Below are 22,522 nucleotides of genomic sequence, written 5' to 3'. Positions count from 1 at the left end.
TGAACACTGAGTACAGTGAACACAGGGAAAGTGAACACAGAGTGAACAAAGAGAACGGTGAACACAGAGTGAACACAGAGAATAGTGAACACAGAGAAGAGTGAACACAGAAAACAGTGAACACAGAAAACAGTGAACACAGAGAACACTGAAAATAGAGAACACTGAACACAGAGACCTGTGAACACAGAGAACAGAAAACACAGGGAACACTGAACACAGAGAACAGTGAACACAGACAACAGTGAACAGAGAGAACAGTGAACACAGAGAACAGTGAACACAGAGAATAGTGAAGACAGAGAACAGTGAACACAGAAAAAAGTGAACACTGAGAACAGTGAACACTGAGAACAGTGAACCCAGAGAACACTGAAATCAGAGAACACTGAACACAGAGAACAGTGAACTCAGAGAACACTGAACACGGAGAACAGTGAACACAGAGAACACTGAAAACAGAACACTGAACACAGAGACCTGTGAACACAGAGAACAGTGAAAACAGAAAACAGTGAACACTGAGAACAGTGATCCCAGAGAACACTGAACACAGAGAACCGTGATCACAGAGCACACTGAACATAGAGTGAACACAGAGAACACTGAACACAGAGAATAGTGAATACAGAGAACAGTGAACACAGAAAACAGTGAACACAGAAAACAGTGACCAGAGAGAACACTGAAAACAGAGAACACTGAACACAGAGAAGAGTGAACACAGAGTACAGTGAACACAGAGAACACTGAACACAGAGAACAGTGAACACAGAGAGCACTGAACACAGAGACCTGTGAACACAGAGAACAGAGAACACAGGGGACACTGAATACAGAGAAAAGTGAACACAGACAAAGGTGAACAGAGAGAACAGTGAACACAGAGAATAGTGAACACAGAGAACAGTGAACACAGAAAAAAGTGAATACTGAGAACAGTGAACACTGAGAACAGTGAAACCAGAGAACACTCAAATCAGAGAACACTGAACACAGAGAACAGTGAACACAGAGAACACTGAACACAGAGAACAGTGATCACAGAGAACACTGAACATAGAGTGAACAAAGAGAACGGTGAACACAGACAACACTGAACACAGAGAATAGTGAACACAGAGAACAGTGAACACAGAGAGCACTGAACACAGAGACCTGTGAACACAGAGAACAGAGAGCACAGAGAACAGTGAACACAGAGAATAGTGAAAACAGAGAACAGTGAACCCAGAGAACACTGAAAACACAGAACACTGAACACAGAGAACAGTGAACTCAGAGAACACTGAACACAGAGAACAGTGAACACAGAGAACACTGAACACAGAGTGAACAAAGAGAAGGGTGAACACAGAGTGAACACTGAGTACAGTGAACACAGGGAAAGTGAACACAGAGTGAACACTGAGAACAGTGATCACACAGAACAGTGAACACATGGTCAACACTGAGAACAGTGAACACAGAAAACAGTGAACACAGAGACCTATGAACACAGTGAACAGTGAACACAGGGAACACTGAACAAATAGAACAGTGAACACAGACAACAGTGAACAGAGAGAACAGTGAACACAGAGAACAGTGAACACAGAGAATAGTGAACACAGAGAACAGTGAACACAGAAAAAAGTAAACACTGAGAACAGTGAACACTGAGTACAGTGAACACAGAGAAAGTGAACACAGAGTGAACACTGAGAACAGTGAACACAGAGTAAACACTAAGTACAGTGAACACAGAGAAAGTGAACACAAAGTGAACACTGAGAACAGTGAACACAGACAACAGTGAACACAGAGTAAACACTGAGAACAGTGAACACAGAGCGCAGTGAACACAAAGTGAACGCAGAGAACAGTGAACACAGACAACAGTGAACCCAGAGTAAACACTGAGAACAGTGAACACAGAAAACAGTGAACAGAGAGAACACTGAAAACAGAGAACACTGAACACAGAGAAGAGTGAACACAGAGTACAGTGAACACAGAGAACAGTGAACACAGACAACACTGAACACAGAGAATAGTGAACACAGAGAACAGTGAACACAGAGAACACTGAACACAGAGACCTGTGAACACAGAGTACAGAGAACACAGGCGACACTGAACACACAGAAGAGTGAACACAGACAAAGGTGAAGAGAGACAACTGTGAACACAGAGAATAGTGAACACAGAGAACAGTGAGCACAGAAAAAAAGTGAACACTGAGAACAGTGAACACTGAGAACAGTGAACCCAGAGAACACACAAATCAGAGAACACTGAACACAGAGAACAGTGAACTCAGAGAACACTGAACACAGAGAACAGTGATCACAGAGAACACTGAACATGGAGTGAACACAGAGAACACTGAACAAAGAGAATAGTGAACACAGAGAACAGTGAACACAGAAAACAGTGAACACAGAAAACAGTGAACAGAGAGAACACTGAAAACAGAGAACACTGAACACAGAGAACAGTGTACACAGAAAAAAGTGAACACTGAGAACAGTGAACACAAAGTGAACACTGAGAACAGTGAACACAGACAACAGTGAACACAGAGTAAACACTGAGAACAGTGAACACAGAGAACAGTGAACCCAGAGAACACTGAAAACAGAGAACACTTAACACACAGAACAGTGAACTCAGAGAACACTGAACACGGAGAACACTGAACTCAGAGAACACTGAACACGGAGAATAGTGAACACAGAGAACACTGAACAAAGAGTGAACAAAGAGAACGGTGAACACAGACAACAATGAACACAGAGAATAGTGAAGACAGAGAACAGTGAACACAGAGAACACTGAAGACAGAGACCTGTGAACACAGAGAACAGAGAACACAGAGAACAGTGAACACAGAGAATAGTGAACACAGAGAACAGTGAACACAGAAAACAGTGAACACTGAGAACAGTGAACCCAGAGAACACTGAACACAGAGAACAGTGATCACAGAGAACACTGAACATAGAGTGAACACAGAGAACACTGAACACAGAGAATAGTGAACACAGAGAACAGTGAACACAGAAAACAGTGAACACAGAAAACAGTGAACAGAGATAACACTGAAAACAGAGAACACTGAACACAGAGAAGAGTGAACACAGAGAACAGTGAACACAGACAACACTGAACACAGAGAATAGTGAACACAGAGAACAGTGAACACAGAAAACAGTGAACACAGAGAACAGTGAACACAGTGAACACTGAACAAAGAGAACAGTGAACACAAACAACATTGAACAGAGAGAACAGTGAACACAGAGAACAGTGAACACAGAGAACAGTGAACACAGAGAATAGTGAACACAGAGAACAGTGAACACAGAAACATGTGAACACTGAGTACAGTGAACACTGAGTACAGTGAACACAGAGAAAGTGAACACAGAGTGAACAATGAGAACAGTTAACACCGAGTAAACACTAATATCGTGAACACAGAGAAAGTGAACACAAAGTGAACACTGAGAACAGTGAACACAGACAACAGTGAACAGAGGGTAAACACTGAGAACAGTGAACACAGAGAACAGTGAACACAAAGTGAACACAGAGAACATTGAACACAGACAACAGTGAACACAGAGAATAGTGAACACAGACAACAGTGAACACAGAAAACAGTGAAAACAGAAAGCAGTGAACACAGACAACACTGAACAGAGTGAATAGTGCACACAGAGAACAGTGAACACAGAGAACACTGAATACAGAGAACAATGAACACAGAGAACACTGCAATCAGAGAACTCTGAACACAGAGAACAGTGAACTCAGAGAACACTGAACACAGACAACAGTGAACACAGAGAACACTGAACACAGAGTGAACAAAGAGAACAGTGAACACAGAGTGAACACTGAGTCCAGTGAACACAGGGAAAGTGAACACAGAGTGAACACTGAGAACAGTGAACACACAGAACAGTGAACACAGAGTAAACACTGAGTACACTGAACACAGAGAATGTGAACACAAAGTGAACACTGAGAACAGTAAACATAGACAACAGTGAACACAGAGTAAACACTGAGAACAGTGAACACAGAGAACCGTGAACACAGAAAACAGTGAACACAGAGACCTGTGAACACAGAGAACAGAGAACACAGGGAACACGGAACACAGAGAACAGTGAACACAGACAACAGTGAACAGAGAGAACAGTGAACACAGAGAACAGTCAACACAGAGAACACTGAACACAGAGAACAGAGAACACAAAAAAAGTGAACACTGAGAACAGTGAACACTGAGTACAGTGAACACAGAGAAAGTGAACACAGAGTGGACACAGAGAACAGTGAACACAGACAACAGTGAACACAGAGTAAACACTGAGAACAGTGAACACAGAGAACAGTGAACACAAAGTGAACACTGAGAACAGTGAACACAGACAACAGTGAACACAGAGTAAACACTGAGAACAGTGAACACCGACAACAGTGAACACAGAAAACAGTAAACACAGGGAATAGTGAACAGAGAGAACAGTGAACACAGAGAACAGTGAACACAGACAACAGTGAACACAGAGAATAGTGAACACAGAGAACAGTGAACCCAGAGAACAGTGAACACAGACAAAACTGAACACAGAGAATAATGCACACAGAGAACAGTGAACACAGAGAACATTGAATACAAAGAACAGTGAACACAGAGAACAGTGAACACAGAGAACAGAGAACACAGGGAACACTGAACGTAGAGAACAGTGAACACAGACAACAGTGAACACAGAGAACAGTGAACACAGAAAACAGTGAACACTGAGAACAGTGAACCCAGAGAACACTGAAAACAGAGAACTCTGAACACAAAGAACAGTGAACTCAGAGAACACTGAACACAGAGAACATTGAACACAGAGTGAACAAAGAGAAGGGTGAACACAGAGTGAACACTGAGTACAGTGAACACAGGGAAAGTGAACACAGAGTGAACAAAGAGAACGGTGAACACAGAGTGAACACAGAGAATAGTGAACACAGAGAAGAGTGAACACAGAAAACAGTGAACACAGAAAACAGTGAACACAGAGAACACTGAAAATAGAGAACACTGAACACAGAGACCTGTGAACACAGAGAACAGAAAACACAGGGAACACTGAACACAGAGAACAGTGAACACAGACAACAGTGAACAGAGAGAACAGTGAACACAGAGAACAGTGAACACAGAGAATAGTGAAGACAGAGAACAGTGAACACAGAAAAAAGTGAACACTGAGAACAGTGAACACTGAGAACAGTGAACCCAGAGAACACTGAAATCAGAGAACACTGAACACAGAGAACAGTGAACTCAGAGAATACTGAACACGGAGAACAGTGAACACAGAGAACACTGAAAACAGAACACTGAACACAGAGGCCTGTGAACACAGAGAACAGTGAAAACAGAAATCAGTGAACACTGAGAACAGTGAACCCAGAGAACACTGAACACAGAGAACAGTGATCACAGAGCACACTGAACATAGAGTGAACACAGAGAACACTGAACACAGAGAATAGTGAACACAGAGAACAGTGAACACAGAAAACAGTGAACACAGAAAACAGTGAACAGAGAGAACACTGAAAACAGAGAACACTGAACACAGAGAAGAGTGAACACAGAGTACAGTGAACACAGAGAACACTGAACACAGAGAACAGTGAACACAGAGAGCACTGACCACAGAGACCTGTGAACACAGAGAACAGAGAACACAGGGGACACTGAATACAGAGAAAAGTGAACACAGACAAAGGTGAACAGAGAGAACAGTGAACACAGAGAATAGTGAACACAGAGAACAGTGAACACAGAAAAAAGTGAACACTGAGAACAGTGAACACTGAGAACAGTGAAACCAGAGAACACTCAAATCAGAGAACACTGAACACAGAGAACAGTGAACACAGAGAACACTGAACACAGAGAACAGTGATCACAGAGAACACTGAACATAGAGTGAACAAAGAGAACGGTGAACACAGACAACACTGAACACAGAGAATAGTGAACACAGAGAACAGTGAACACAGAGAGCACTGAACACAGAGACCTGTGAACACAGAGAACAGAGAGCACAGAGAACAGTGAACACAGAGAATAGTGAAAACAGAGAACAGTGAACCCAGAGAACACTGAAAACACAGAACACTGAACACAGAGAACAGTGAACTCAGAGAACACTGAACACAGAGAACAGTGAACACAGAGAACACTGAACACAGAGTGAACAAAGAGAAGGGTGAACACAGAGTGAACACTGAGTACAGTGAACACAGGGAAAGTGAACACAGAGTGAACACTGAGAACAGTGATCACACAGAACAGTGAACACATGGTCAACACTGAGAACAGTGAACACAGAAAACAGTGAACACAGAGACCTATGAACACAGTGAACAGTGAACACAGGGAACACTGAACAAATAGAACAGTGAACACAGACAACAGTGAACAGAGAGAACAGTGAACACAGAGAACAGTGAACACAGAGAATAGTGAACACAGAGAACAGTGAACACAGAAAAAAGTAAACACTGAGAACAGTGAACACTGAGTACAGTGAACACAGAGAAAGTGAACACAGAGTGAACACTGAGAACAGTGAACACAGAGTAAACACTAAGTACAGTGAACACAGAGAAAGTGAACACAAAGTGAACACTGAGAACAGTGAACACAGACAACAGTGAACACAGAGTAAACACTGAGAACAGTGAACACAGAGAGCAGTGAACACAAAGTGAACACAGAGAACAGTGAACACAGACAACAGTGAACCCAGAGTAAACACTGAGAACAGTGAACACAGAAAACAGTGAACAGAGAGAACACTGAAAACAGAGAACACTGAACACAGAGAAGAGTGAACACAGAGTACAGTGAACACAGAGAACAGTGAACACAGACAACACTGAACAAAGAGAATAGTGAACACAGAGAACAGTGAACACAGAGAACACTGAACACAGAGACCTGTGAACACAGAGTACAGAGAACACAGGCGACACTGAACACACAGAAGAGTGAACACAGACAAAGGTGAAGAGAGACAACTGTGAACACAGAGAATAGTGAACACAGAGAACAGTGAGCACAGAAAAAAGTGAACACTGAGAACAGTGAACACTGAGAACAGTGAACCCAGAGAACACACAAATCAGAGAACACTGAACACAGAGAACAGTGAACTCAGAGAACACTGAACACAGAGAACAGTGATCACAGAGAACACTGAACATGGAGTGAACACAGAGAACACTGAACAAAGAGAATAGTGAACACAGAGAACAGTGAACACAGAAAACAGTGAACACAGAAAACAGTGAACAGAGAGAACACTGAAAACAGAGAACACTGAACACAGAGAACAGTGTACACAGAAAAAAGTGAACACTGAGAACAGTGAACACAAAGTGAACACTGAGAACAGTGAACACAGACAACAGTGAACACAGAGTAAACACTGAGAACAGTGAACACAGAGAACAGTGAACACAGAAAACAGTGAACACAGGGAATAGTGAACACAGAGAACAGGGAACACAGAGAAATGTGAACACTGAGAACAGTGAACACTGAGTACAGTGAACACAGAAAAAGTGAACACAGAGTGAACACTGAGAACAGTGAACACAGAGTAAACACGAAGTACAGTGAACACAGAGAAAGTGAACACACAGTGAACACTGAGAACAGTGAACACAGACACCAGTGAACACAGAGTAAACACTGAGAACAGTGAACACAGAGAGCAGTGAACACAAAGTGTACACAGAGAACAGTGAACACAGACAACACTGAACACAGAGAATAGTGAACACAGAGAACAGTGAACACAGAGAACACTGAACACAGAGACCTGTGAACAAAGAGAACAGAGAACACAGGGGACACTGAACACAGAGAAGAGTGAACACTAACAAAGGAGAACAGAGAGAACAGTGAACACAGAGAATTGTGAACATAGAGAACAGTGAACACAGAAAAAAGTGAACACTGAGAACAGTGAACACTGAGAACAGTGAACCCAGAGAACACTCAAATCAGAGAACACTGAACACAGAGAACAGTGAACTCAGAGAACACTGAACACAGAGAACAGTGATCACAGAGAACACTGAACATAGAGTGAACAAAGAGAACGGTGAACACAGACAACACTGAACACAGAGAATAGTGAACACAGAGAACAGTGAACACAGAGAACACTGAACACAGAGACCTGTGAACACAGAGAACAGAGAACACAGAGAACAGTGAACACAGAGAATAGTGAACACAGAGAACAGTGAACACAGAAAACAGTGAACACTGAGAACAGTGAACCCAGAGAACACTGAAAACATAGAACACTGAACACAGAGAACAGTGAACTCAGAGAAGACTGAACACAGATATCAGTGAACACAGAGAACACTGAACACAGAGATAACAAAGAGAAGGGTGAACACAGAGTGAACACTGAGTACAGTGTACACAGGGAAAGTGAACACAGAGTGAACACTGAGAACAGTGATCACACAGAACAGTGAACACAGAGTAAACACTGAGTACAGTGAACACAGACAGAGAAAGTGAACTCAAAGTGAACACTGAGAACAGTGAACATAGACGACAGTGAACACAGAGTAAACACTGAGAACACTGAACACACAGAACAGTGAACTCAGAGAACACTGAACACAGAGAACAGTGAACACAGAGAACAGAGAACACAGAGAACAGTGAACACAGAGAATAGTGAACACAGAGAACAGTGAACACAGAAAACAGTGAACACTGAGAACAGTGAACCCAGAGAACACTGAAAACATAGAACACTGAACACAGAGAACAGTGAACTCAGAGAAGACTGAACACAGATATCAGTGAACACAGAGAACACTGAACACAGAGATAACAAAGAGAAGGGTGAACACAGAGTGAACACTGAGTACAGTGTACACAGGGAAAGTGAACACAGAGTGAACACTGAGAACAGTGATCACACAGAACAGTGAACACAGAGTAAACACTGAGTACAGTGAACACAGACAGAGAAAGTGAACTCAAAGTGAACACTGAGAACAGTGAACATAGACGACAGTGAACACAGAGTAAACACTGAGAACATTGAACACAGAGAACAGTGAACACAGAAAACAGTGAACACAGAGACCTATGAACACAGAGAACAGTGAACACAGGGAACACTGAACAAAGAGAACAGTGAACATAGACAACAGTGAACAGAGAGAACAGTGAACACAGAGAACAGTGAACACAGAAAAAAGTGAACACTGAGAACAGTGAACACTGAGTACAGTGAACACAGAGAAAGTGAACACAGAGTGAACACTGAGAACAGTGAACACAGAGTAAACACGAAGTACAGTGAACACAGATAAAGTGAACACAAAGTGAACACTGAGAACAGTGAACACAGACAACAGTGGACAGAGTGTAAACACTGAGAACAGTGAACACAGAGAACAGTGAACACAAAGTGAACACAGAGAACATTGAACACAGACAACAGTGAACACAGAAAGCAGTGAACACAGACAACACTGAACACAGTGAATAGTGCACACAGAGAACACTGAAATCAGAGAACACTGAACACAGAGAACAGTGAACTCAGAGAACACTGAACACAGAGAACAGTGAACACAGAGAACACTGAACACAGAGTGAACAAAGAGAACAGTGAACACAGAGTGAACACTGAGTCCAGTGAACACAGGGAAAGTGAACACAGAGTGAACACTGAGAACAGTGAACACACAGAACAGTGAACACAGAGTAAACACTGAGTACAGTAAACACAGAGAAAGTGAACACAAAGTGCACACTGAGAACAGTAAACATAGACAACAGTGAACACAGAGTAAACACTGAGAACAGTGAACACAGAGAACAGTGAACACAGAAAACAGTGAACACAGAGACCTGTGAACACAGAGAACAGAGAACACAGGGAACACTGAACAAAGAGAACAGTGAACACAGACAACAGTGAACAGAGAGAACAGTGAACACAGAGAACACTGAACACAGAGAACAGTGAACACAGAAAAAATTGAACTCTGAGAACAGTGAACACTGAGTACAGTGAACCCAGAGAACACTGAAATCAGAGAACACTGAACACAGAGAACAGTGAACTCAGAGAACACTGAACACAGAGAACAGTGATCACAGAGAACACTGAACATAGAGTGAACAAAGAGAACGGTGAACACAGACAACACTGAACACAGAGAATAGTGAACACAGAGAACAGTGAACACAGAGAACACTGAACACAGAGACCTGTGAACACAGAGAACAGAGAACACAGAGAACAGTGAACACAGAGAATAGTGAACACAGAGAACAGTGAACACAGAAAACAGTGAACACTGAGAACAGTGAACCCAGAGAACACTGAAAACATAGAACACTGAACACAGAGAACAGTGAACTCAGAGAAGACTGAACACAGATATCAGTGAACACAGAGAACACTGAACACAGAGATAACAAAGAGAAGGGTGAACACAGAGTGAACACTGAGTACAGTGTACACAGGGAAAGTGAACACAGAGTGAACACTGAGAACAGTGATCACACAGAACAGTGAACACAGAGTAAACACTGAGTACAGTGAACACAGACAGAGAAAGTGAACTCAAAGTGAACACTGAGAACAGTGAACATAGACGACAGTGAACACAGAGTAAACACTGAGAACATTGAACACAGAGAACAGTGAACACAGAAAACAGTGAACACAGAGACCTATGAACACAGAGAACAGTGAACACAGGGAACACTGAACAAAGAGAACAGTGAACATAGACAACAGTGAACAGAGAGAACAGTGAACACAGAGAACAGTGAACACAGAGAATAGTGAACACAGAGAACAGTGAACACAGAAAAAAGTGAACACTGAGAACAGTGAACACTGAGTACAGTGAACACAGAGAAAGTGAACACAGAGTGAACACTGAGAACAGTGAACACAGAGTAAACACGAAGTACAGTGAACACAGATAAAGTGAACACAAAGTGAACACTGAGAACAGTGAACACAGACAACAGTGGACAGAGTGTAAACACTGAGAACAGTGAACACAGAGAACAGTGAACACAAAGTGAACACAGAGAACATTGAACACAGACAACAGTGAACACAGAAAGCAGTGAACACAGACAACACTGAACACAGTGAATAGTGCACACAGAGAACACTGAAATCAGAGAACACTGAACACAGAGAACAGTGAACTCAGAGAACACTGAACACAGAGAACAGTGAACACAGAGAACACTGAACACAGAGTGAACAAAGAGAACAGTGAACACAGAGTGAACACTGAGTCCAGTGAACACAGGGAAAGTGAACACAGAGTGAACACTGAGAACAGTGAACACACAGAACAGTGAACACAGAGTAAACACTGAGTACAGTAAACACAGAGAAAGTGAACACAAAGTGCACACTGAGAACAGTAAACATAGACAACAGTGAACACAGAGTAAACACTGAGAACAGTGAACACAGAGAACAGTGAACACAGAAAACAGTGAACACAGAGACCTGTGAACACAGAGAACAGAGAACACAGGGAACACTGAACAAAGAGAACAGTGAACACAGACAACAGTGAACAGAGAGAACAGTGAACACAGAGAACACTGAACACAGAGAACAGTGAACACAGAAAAAATTGAACTCTGAGAACAGTGAACACTGAGTACAGTGAACACATTGAAAGTGAACACAGAGTGAACACTGAGAACAGTGAACACAGAGAACAGTGAACACAGAGAACAGTGAACACAGAGTAAACACTGAGAACAGTGAACACAGAGAACAGTGAACTCAGAGAACACTGAACAGAGAGAACAGTGATCACAGAGAACACTGAACATAGAATGAACAAAGAGAACGGTGAACACAGACAACACTGAACACAGAGAATAGTGAACACAGAGAACAGTGAACACAGAGAACACTGAACACAGAGACCTGTGAACACAGAGAACAGAGAACACAGAGAACAGTGAACGCAGAGAATAGTGAACACAGAGAACAGAGAACACAGAAAACAGTGAACACTGAGAACAGTGAACCCAGAGAACACTGAAAACATAGAACACTGAACACACAGAACAGTGAACTCAGAGAACACTGAACACAGAGATCAGTGAACACAGAGAACACTGAACACAGAGATAACAAAGAGAAGGGTGAACACAGAGTGAACACTGAGTACAGTGAACACAGGGAAAGTGAACACAGAGTGAACACGGAGAACAGTGATCACACAGAACAGTGAACACAGAGTAAACACTGAGTACAGTGAACACAGTCAGAGAAAGTGAACTCAAAGTGAACACTGAGAATAGTGAACATAGACGACAGTGAACACAGAGTAAACACTGAGAACACTGAACACACAGAACAGTGAACTCAGAGAACACTGAACACAGAGAACAGTGAACACAGAGAACACTGAACACAGAGTGAACAAAGAGAAGGGTGAACACAGAGTGAACACTGAGTACAGTGAACACAGGGAACACTGAACATAGAGAACAGTGAACATAGACAACAGTGAACAGAAAGAACAGTGAACACAGAGAACAGTGAACACAGAGAACAGTGAACACAGAGAACAGTGAACACAGAAAACAGTGAACACTGAGAACAGTGAACCCAGAGAAGACTGAAAACAGAGAACACTGAACACACAGAACAGTGAACTCAGAGAACACTGAACACAGAGAACAGTGAACACAGAGAACACTGAACACAGAGTGAACAAAGAGAAGGGTGAACACAGAGTGAACACTGAGTACAGTGAACACAGGGAAAGTGAACACAGAGTGAACACTGAGAACAGTGAACACACAGAACAGTGAACACAGAGTAAACACTGAGTACAGTGAACACAGACAGAGAAAGTGAACACAAAGTGAACACTGAGAACAGTGAACACAGAGAACAGTGAACACAGAGTAAACACTGAGAACAGTGAACACAGAGAACAGTGACCACAGAGAATAGTGAAAACAGAGAACAGTGAACACATAAAACAGTGAACACAGAAAACAGTGAACACAGAGAACACTGAAAACAGAGAACAATGAACACAGAGATCTGTGATCACAGAGAACAGAAAACACAGGGAATAGTGAACACAGAGAACAGTGAACACAGACAACAGTGAACAGAGAGAACAGTGAACGCAGAGAACAGTGAACACAGAGAATAGTGAACACAGAGAACAGTGAACACAGAAAAAAGTGAACACTGAGAACAGTGAACACTGAGAACAGTGAACCCAGAGAACACTGAAAGCAGAGAACACTGAACACAGAGAACATTGAACTCAGAGAACACTGAACACGGAGAACAGTGAACACAAAGAACACTGAACAAAGAGTGAACAAAGAGAACGGTGAACACAGACAACAATGAACACAGAGAATAGTGAAGACAGAGAACAGTGAACACAGAGAACACTGAAGACAGAGACCTGTGAACACAGAGAACAGAGAACACAGAGAACAGTGAACACAGAGAATAGTGAACACAGAGAACAGTGAACATAGAAAACAGTGAACACTGAGAACAGTGAACCCAGAGAACACTGAACACAGAGAACAGTGATCACAGAGAACACTGAACATGGAGTGAACACAGAGAACACTGAACACAGAGAATAGTGAACACAGAAAACAGTGAACACAGAAAACAGTGAACACAGAGAACAGTGAACACAGACAACAGTGAACACAGACAACAGTGAACACAGAGAACAGTGAACACAGAAAAGAGTGAACACAGAAAACAGTGAACACAGAGAACACTGAAAACAGAGAACACTGAACACAGCGACCTGTGAACACAGAGAACAGAAAACACAGGGAACACTGAACACAGAGAACAGTGAACACAGAAAAAAGTGAACACTGAGAACAGTGAACACTGAGTACAGTGAACACAGAGAAAGTGAACACAGAGTGAACACAGAGAACAGTGAACACAAAGTGAACACTGAGAACTGTGAACACAGACAACAGTGAACACAGAGTAAACACTGAGAACAGAGAACACAGAGAACAGTGAACACAAAGTGAACACTGAGAACAGTGAACACAGACAACCGTGAACACAGAAAACAGTGAACACAGGGAATAGTGAACACAGAGAACAGTGAACACAGACAACAGTGAGCACAGAGAATAGTGAACACAGAGAACAGTGAAAACAGAAAACAGTGAACACAGAAAACAGTGAACACAGACAACACTGAACACATAGAATAATGCACACAGAGAACAGTGAACACAGAGAACATTGAATAGAGAGAACAGTGAACACAGAGAATAGTGAACACTGAGAACAGAGAACACAGGGAACACTGAACATAGAGAACAGTGAACACAGACAACAGTGAACACAGACAACAGTGAACAGAAAGAACAGTGAACAGAAAGAACATTGAACACAGAAAACAGTGAACACAGAGAACAGTGAACACAGAAAACAGTGAACACTGAGAACAGTGAACCCAGAGAACACTGAACTCAGAGAACACTGAACACAGAGAACAGTGAACACAGAGAACACTGAACACAGAGTGAACAAAGTGAAGGGTGAACACAGAGTGAACACTGAGTACAGTGAACACAGGGAAAGTGAACACAGAGTGAACACTGAGAACATTGAACACACAGAACAGTGAAGAGAGTAAACACTGAGTACAGTGAACACAGACAGAGAAAGTGAACACAAAGTGAACACTAAGAACAGTGAACACAGAGAACAGTGAACACAGAGTAAACACTGAGAACAGTGAACACAGACAGAGAAAGTGAACACAAAGTGAACACTAAGCACAGTGAACACAGAGAACAGTGAACACAGAGTAAACACTGAGAACAGTGAACACAGAGAACAGTGACCACAGAGAACAGTGACCACAGAGAACAGTGACCACAGAGAATAGTGAACACAGAGAACAGTGAACACAGAAAACAGTGAACACAGAAAAAAGTGAATACTGAGAACAGTGAACACTGAGAACAGTGAACACAGGGAACAGTGAAATCAGAGAACACTGAACACAGAGAACAGTGAACTCAGAGAACACTGAACACGGAGAACAGTGAACACAGAGAACACTGAACAAAGAGTGAACAAAGAGAACGGTGAACACAGACAACAATGAACACAGAGAATAGTGAACACCGAGAACAGTGAACACAGAGAACATTGAACACAGAGAACAGTGATCACAGAGAACACTGAACACAGAGACATGTGAACACAGAGAACAGAGAACACAGAGAACAGTGAACACAGAGAATAGTGAACACAGAGAACAGTGAACATAGAAAACAGTGAACACTGAGAACAGTGAACCCAGAGAACACTGAACACAGAGAATTATGAACACAGAGAACAGTGAACACAGAAAACAGTGAACACAGAAAACAGTGAACAGAGAGAACACTGAAAACAGAGAACACTGAACACAGAGAAGAGTGAACACAGAGTACAGTGAACACAGAGAACAGTGAACACAGACAACACTGAACACAGAGAATAGTGAACACAGAGAACAGTGAACACAGAAACAAGTGAACACTGAGTACAGTGAACACAGAGAACAGTGAACACAGACAACACTGAACACGGAGAACAGTGAACACAAAGAACACTGAACAAAGAGTGAACAAAGAGAACGGTGAACACAGACAACAATGAACACAGAGAATAGTGAAGACAGAGAACAGTGAACACAGAGAACACTGAAGACAGAGACCTGTGAACACAGAGAACAGAGAACACAGAGAACAGTGAACACAGAGAATAGTGAACACAGAGAACAGTGAACATAGAAAACAGTGAACACTGAGAACAGTGAACCCAGAGAACACTGAACACAGAGAACAGTGATCACAGAGAACACTGAACATGGAGTGAACACAGAGAACACTGTACACAGAGAATAGTGAACACAGAGAACAGTGACCACAGAGAACAGTGAACACAGACAACAGTGAACACAGAGAACAGTGAACACAGACAACAGTGAACACAGACAACAGTGAACACAGAGAACAGTGAACACAGAAAAGAGTGAACACAGAAAACAGTGAACACAGAGAACACTGAAAACAGAGAACACTGAACACTGCGACCTGTGAACACAGAGAACAGAAAACACAGGGAACACTGAACACAGAGAACAGTGAACACAGAAAAAAGTGAACACTGAGAACAGTGAACACTGAGTACAGTGAACACAGAGAAAGTGAACACAGAGTGAACACAGAGAACAGTGAACACAAAGTGAACACTGAGAACTGTGAACACAGACAACAGTGAACACAGAGTAAACACTGAGAACAGTGAACACAGAGAACAGTGAACACAAAGTGAACTCTGAGAACAGTGAACACAGACAACCGTGAACACAGAAAACAGTGAACACAGGGAATAGTGAACACAGAGAACAGTGAACACAGACAACAGTGAGCACAGAGAATAGTGAACACAGAGAACAGTGAAAACAGAAAACAGTGAACACAGAAAACAGTGAACACAGACAACACTGAACACATAGAATAATGCACACAGAGAACAGTGAACACAGAGAACATTGAATAGAGAGAACAGTGAACACAGAGAATAGTGAACACAGAGAACAGAGAACACAGGGAACACTGAACATAGAGAACAGTGAACACAGACATCAGTGAACAGAAAGAACAGTGAACAGAAAGAACAGTGAACACAGAGAACAGTGAACACAGAGAACAGTGAACACAGAGAACAGTGAACACAGAAAACAGTGAACACTGAGAACAGTGAACCCAGAGAACACTGAACTCAGAGAACACTGAACACAGAGAACAGTGAACACAGAGAACACTGAACACAGAGTGAACAAAGTGAAGGGTGAACACAGAGTGGACACTGAGTACAGTGAACACAGGGAAAGTGAACACAGAGTGAACACTGAGAACATTGAACACACAGAACAGTGAACAGAGTAAACACTGAGTACAGTGAACACAGACAGAGAAAGTGAACACAAAGTGAACACTGAGAACAGTGAACACAGAGAACAGTGAACACAGACAACAGTGAGCACAGAGAATAGTGAACACAGAGAAAAGTGAAAACAGAAAACAGTGAACACAGAAAACAGTGAACACAGACAACACTGAACACATAGAATAATGCACACAGAGAACAGTGAACACAGAGAACATTGAATAGAGAGAACAGTGAACACAGAGAATAGTGAACACAGAGAACAGAGAACACAGGGAACACTGAACATAGAGAACAGTGAACACAGACAACAGTGAACAGAAAGAACAGTGAACAGAAAGAACAGTGAACACAGAGAACAGTGAACACAGAGAACAGTGAACACAGAAAACAATGAACACTGAGAACAGTGAACCCAGAGAACACTGAACTCAGAGAACACTGAACACAGAGAACAGTGAACACAGAGAACACTGAACACAGAGTGAACAAAGTGAAGGGTGAACACAGAGTGAACACTGAGAACATTGAACACACAGAACAGTGAACAGAGTAAACACTGAGTACAGTGAATACAGACAGAGAAAGTGAACACAAAGTGAACACTAAGAACAGAGAACACAGAGAACAGTGAACACAGAGTAAACACTGAGAACAGTGAACACAGAGAACAGTGACCACAGAGAACAGTGAACACAGAAAACAGTGAACATAGAGAATAGTGAACACAGAGAACAGTGAACACAGAAAACAGTGAACACAGAAAAAAGTGAATACTGAGAACAGTGAACACTGAGAACAGTGAACACAGGGAACACTGAAATCAGAGAACACTGAACACAGAGAACAGTGAACTCAGAGAACACTGAACACGGAGAACAGTGAACACAGAGAACACTGAACAAAGAGTGAACAAAGAGAACGGTGAACACAGACAACAATGAACACAGAGAATAGTGAACACAGAGAACAGTGAACACAGAGAACATTGAACACAGAGAACAGTGATCACAGAGAACACTGAACACAGAGACCTGTGAACACAGAGAACAGAGAACACAGAGAACAGTGAACACAGAGAACAGTGAACCCAGAGAACAGTGAGCACAGAGAACAGTGACCGCAGAGAACAGTGAACACAGACAACAATGAACACAGAGAATAGTGAACACAGAGAACAGTGAACATATTAAACAGTGAACACTGAGAACAGTGAACCCAGAGAACACTGAACACAGAGAATAGTGATCACAGAGAACAGTGAACACAGAGAACACTGAACACAGAGACCTGTGAACACAGAGAACAGAGAACACAGAGAACAGTGAACACAGAGAATAGTGAACACAGAGTACAGTGAACACAGAGAACACAGAACATAGAGTGAACAAAGAGAAGGGTGAACACAGACAACACTGAACACAGAGAATAGTGATCACAGAGAACAGTGAACACAGAAAAAAGTGAACTCTGAGAACAGTGAACACTGAGAACAGTGAACCCAGAGAACACTGAAATCAGAGAACACTGAACACAGAGAACAGTGAACTCAGAGAACACTGAACACGGAGAATAGTGAACACAAAGAAAACTGAACAAAGAGTGAACAAAGAGAACGGTGAACACAGACAACAATGAACACAGAGAATAGTGAACACAGAGAACAGTGAACACAGAGAACACTGAACACAGAGACCTGTGAACACAGAGAACAAAGAACACAGAGAACAGTGAACACAGAGAATAGTGAACACAGAGAACAGTGAACACAGAAAACAGTGAACACTGAGAACAGTGAACCCAGAGAACACTGAACACAGAGAACAGTGATCACAGAGAACACTGAACATAGAGTGAACACAGAGAACACTGAACACAGAGAATAGTGAACACAGAGAACAGTGAACACAGAAAACAGTGAACACAGAAAACAGTGAACAGAGAGAACACTGAAAACAGAGAACACTGAACTCAGAGAAGAGTGAACACCGAGTACAGTGAACACAGAGAACAGTGAACACAGACAACACTGGACACAGAGAATAGTGAACACAGAGAACAGTGAACACAGAGAACACTGAACACAGAGTAAACACTGAGAACATTGAACACAGAGAACAGTGAACACAGAAAACAGTGAACACAGAGACCTATGAACACAGAGAACAGTGAACACAGGGAACACTGAACAAAGAGATCCGTGAACACAAACAACACTGAACAGAGAGAACAGTGAACACAGAGAACAGTGAACACAGAGAACAGTGAACACAGAGAATAGTGAACACAGAGAACAGAGAACACAGAAACAAGTGAACACTGAGTACAGTGAACACAGAGAACAGAGAACACAGAGAACAGTGAACACAGAGAATAGTGAACACAGAGAACAGTGAACATAGAAAACAGTGAACACTGAGAACAGTGAACCCAGAGAACACTGAACACAGAGAACAGTGATCACAGAGAACACTGAACATGGAGTGAACACAGAGAACACTGAACACAGAGAATAGTGAACACAGAGAACAGTGACCACAGAAAACAGTGAACACAGAAAACAGTGAACACAGAGAACAGTGAACACAGACAACAGTGAACACAGAGAACAGTGAACACAGAAAAGAGTGAACACAGAAAACAGTGAACACAGAGAACACTGAAAACAGAGAACACTGAACACAGCGACCTGTGAACACAGAGAACAGAATACACAGGGAACACTGAACACAGAGAACAGTGAACACAGAAAAAAGTGAACACTGAGAACAGTGAACACTGAGTACAGTGAACACAGAGAAAGTGAACACAGAGTGAACACAGAGAACAGTGAACACAAAGTGAACACTGAGAACAGTGAACACAGACAACAGTGAACACAGAGTAAACACTGAGAACAGTGAACACTGAGAACAGTGAACACAGAGAACAGTGAACACAAAGTGAACACTGAGAACAGTGAACACAGACAACAGTGAACACAGAGTAAACACGGAGAACAGTGAACACAGAGAACAGTGAACACAGAAAACAGTGAACACAGGGAATAGTGAACGCAGAGAACAGTGAACACAGACAACAGTGAACACAGAGAATAGTGAACACAGAAAACAGTGAACACAGAAAATAGTGAACACAGAAAACAGTGAACACAGAAAACAGTGAACACAGAGAACACTGAAAACAGAGAACACTGAACACAGAGACCTGTGAACACAGAGAACAGAAAACACAGGGAACACTGAACACTAAGAACAGTGAACACAGACAACAGTGAACAGAGAGAACAGTGAACGCAGAGAACAGTGAACAAAGAGAATAGTGAACACAGAGAACAGTGAACACAGAAAAAAGTGAACACTGAGAACAGTGAACACTGAGAACAGTGAACACAGAGAACACTGAAATCAGAGAAAACTGAACACAGAGAACAGTGAACTCAGAGAACACTGAACACGGAGAACAGTGAACACAGAGAACAATGAACAAAGAGTAAACAAAGAGAACGGTGAACACAGACAACAATGAACACAGAGAATAGTGAACACAGAGAACAGTGAACACAGAGAACATTGAACACAGAGAACAGTGATCACAGAGAACACTGAACACAGAGACCTGTGAACACAGAGAACAGAGAACACAGAGAACAGTGAACACAGAGAATAGTGAACACAGAGAACAGTGAACATAGAAAACAGTGAACACTGAGAACAGTGAACCCAGTGAACACTGAACACAGAGAACAGTGATCAGAGAGAACACTGAACATAGAGTGAACACAGAGAACACTGAACACAGAGAATAGTGAACACAGAGAACAGTGAACACAGAAAACAATGAACACAGAAAACAGTGAACAGAGAGAACACTGAAAACAGAGAACACTGAACACAGAGAAGAGTGAACGCAGAGTACAGTGAACACAGAGAACAGTGAACACAGACAACACTAAACACAGAGAATAGTGAACACAGAGAACAGTAAACACAGGGAACACTGAACATAGAGAACAGTGAACACAGACAACAGTGAACAGAAAGAACAGTGAACAGAAAGAACAGTGAACACAGAGAAAAGTGATCACAGAGAACAGTGAACACAGAGAACAGTGAACACAGAAAACAGTGAACACTGAGAACAGTGAACCCAGAGAACACTGAACTCAGAGAACACTGAACACAGAGAACAGTGAACACAGAGAACACTGAACACAGAGTGAACAAAGTGAAGGGTGAACACAGAGTGAACACTGAGTACAGTGAACACAGGGAAAGTGAACACAGAGTGAACACTGAGAACATTGAACACACAGAACAGTGAACAGAGTAAACACTGAGTACATTGAACACAGACAGAGAAAGTGAACACAAAGTGAACACTGAGAACAGTGAACACAGAGAACAGTGAACACAGAGTAAACACTGAGAACAGTGAACACAGAGAACAGTGACCACAGAGAACAGTGAACACAGAAAACAGTGAACACAGAGAATAGTGAACACAGAGAACAGTGAACACAGAAAACAGTGAACACAGAGAACACTGAAAACAGAGACCTGTGAACACAGAGAACAGAAAACACAGGGAACACTGAACACGAAGAACAGTGAACAAAGACAACAGTGAACAGAGAGAACAGTGAACGCAGAGAACAGTGAACACAGAGAATAGTGAACAGAGAGAACAGTGAACACAGAAAAAAGTGAACACTGAGAACAGTGAACACTGAGAACAGTGAACACAGAGAACAGTGAACTCAGAGAACACTGAACACGGAGAACAGTGAACACAGAGAACACTGAACAAAGAGTGAACAAAGAGAACGGTGAACACAGACAACAATGAACACAGAGAATAGTGAACACCGAGAACAGTGAACATAGAGAACATTGAACACAGAGAACAGTGATCACAGATAACACTGAACACAGAGACCTGTGAACAGAGAGAACAGAGAACACAGAGAACAGTGAACACAGAGAAAAGTGAACACAGAGAACAGTGAACATAGAAAACAGAGAACACAGAAAACAGTGAACAGAGAGAACACTGAAAACAGAGAACACTGAACACAGAGAAGAGTGAACACAGAGTACAGTGAACACAGAGAACAGTGAACACAGACAACACTGAACACAGAGAATAGTGAACACAGAGAACAGTAAACACAGGGAACACTGAACATAGAGAACAGTGAACACAGACAACAGTGAACAGAAAGAACAGTGAACAGAAAGAACAGTGAACACAGAGAATAGTGATCACAGAGAACAGTGAACACAGAGAACAGTGAACACAGAAAACAGTGAACACTGAGAACAGTGAACCCAGAGAACACTGAACTCAGAGAACACTGAACACAGAGAACAGTGAACACAGAGAACACTGAACACAGAGTGAACAAAGTGAAGGGTGAACACAGAGTGACCACTGAGTAC

Source organism: Chiloscyllium plagiosum, unplaced genomic scaffold (genome assembly GCF_037043375.1).
Source record: "Chiloscyllium plagiosum isolate Xiang-an unplaced genomic scaffold, Cpla_swu_hap1 HiC_scaffold_31, whole genome shotgun sequence".
NCBI lineage: Eukaryota > Metazoa > Chordata > Chondrichthyes > Orectolobiformes > Hemiscylliidae > Chiloscyllium > Chiloscyllium plagiosum.
This window is presented reverse-complemented; position numbering follows the sequence as displayed.